Below are 305 nucleotides of genomic sequence, written 5' to 3'. Positions count from 1 at the left end.
ACGCCAAAAACGTGATCCCTGGATACTGCTAATATGCACAGTACAATAATAATTCAGATTATATTTCCTTACTTTGCAACAAAACCAAAAACTTGATCCTGAAGAAAAATAAGAATTTAACTTTTAATTTTATATATTGGGATACTACGCAAGTATACATATCGTTATCAAGTAATATAGGAATTTTTAATTAAGACCTGAATATCAAACCCACAGGGAGAATACGCAATATGCACTATTGAACAACAAACTTTCTATTTTTTAATAAAAAGATAATTATCTAAACTAAAGATGATTTTTGCAGT

The sequence above is a fragment of the Phalaenopsis equestris genome, unplaced genomic scaffold, assembly GCF_001263595.1.
Source record: "Phalaenopsis equestris unplaced genomic scaffold, ASM126359v1 Scaffold000002, whole genome shotgun sequence".
In the NCBI taxonomy this organism is placed as follows: Eukaryota; Viridiplantae; Streptophyta; class Magnoliopsida; order Asparagales; family Orchidaceae; genus Phalaenopsis; species Phalaenopsis equestris.
The sequence above is the reverse complement of the archived record's forward strand: the minus strand, read 5'-3'. Positions refer to the sequence as shown.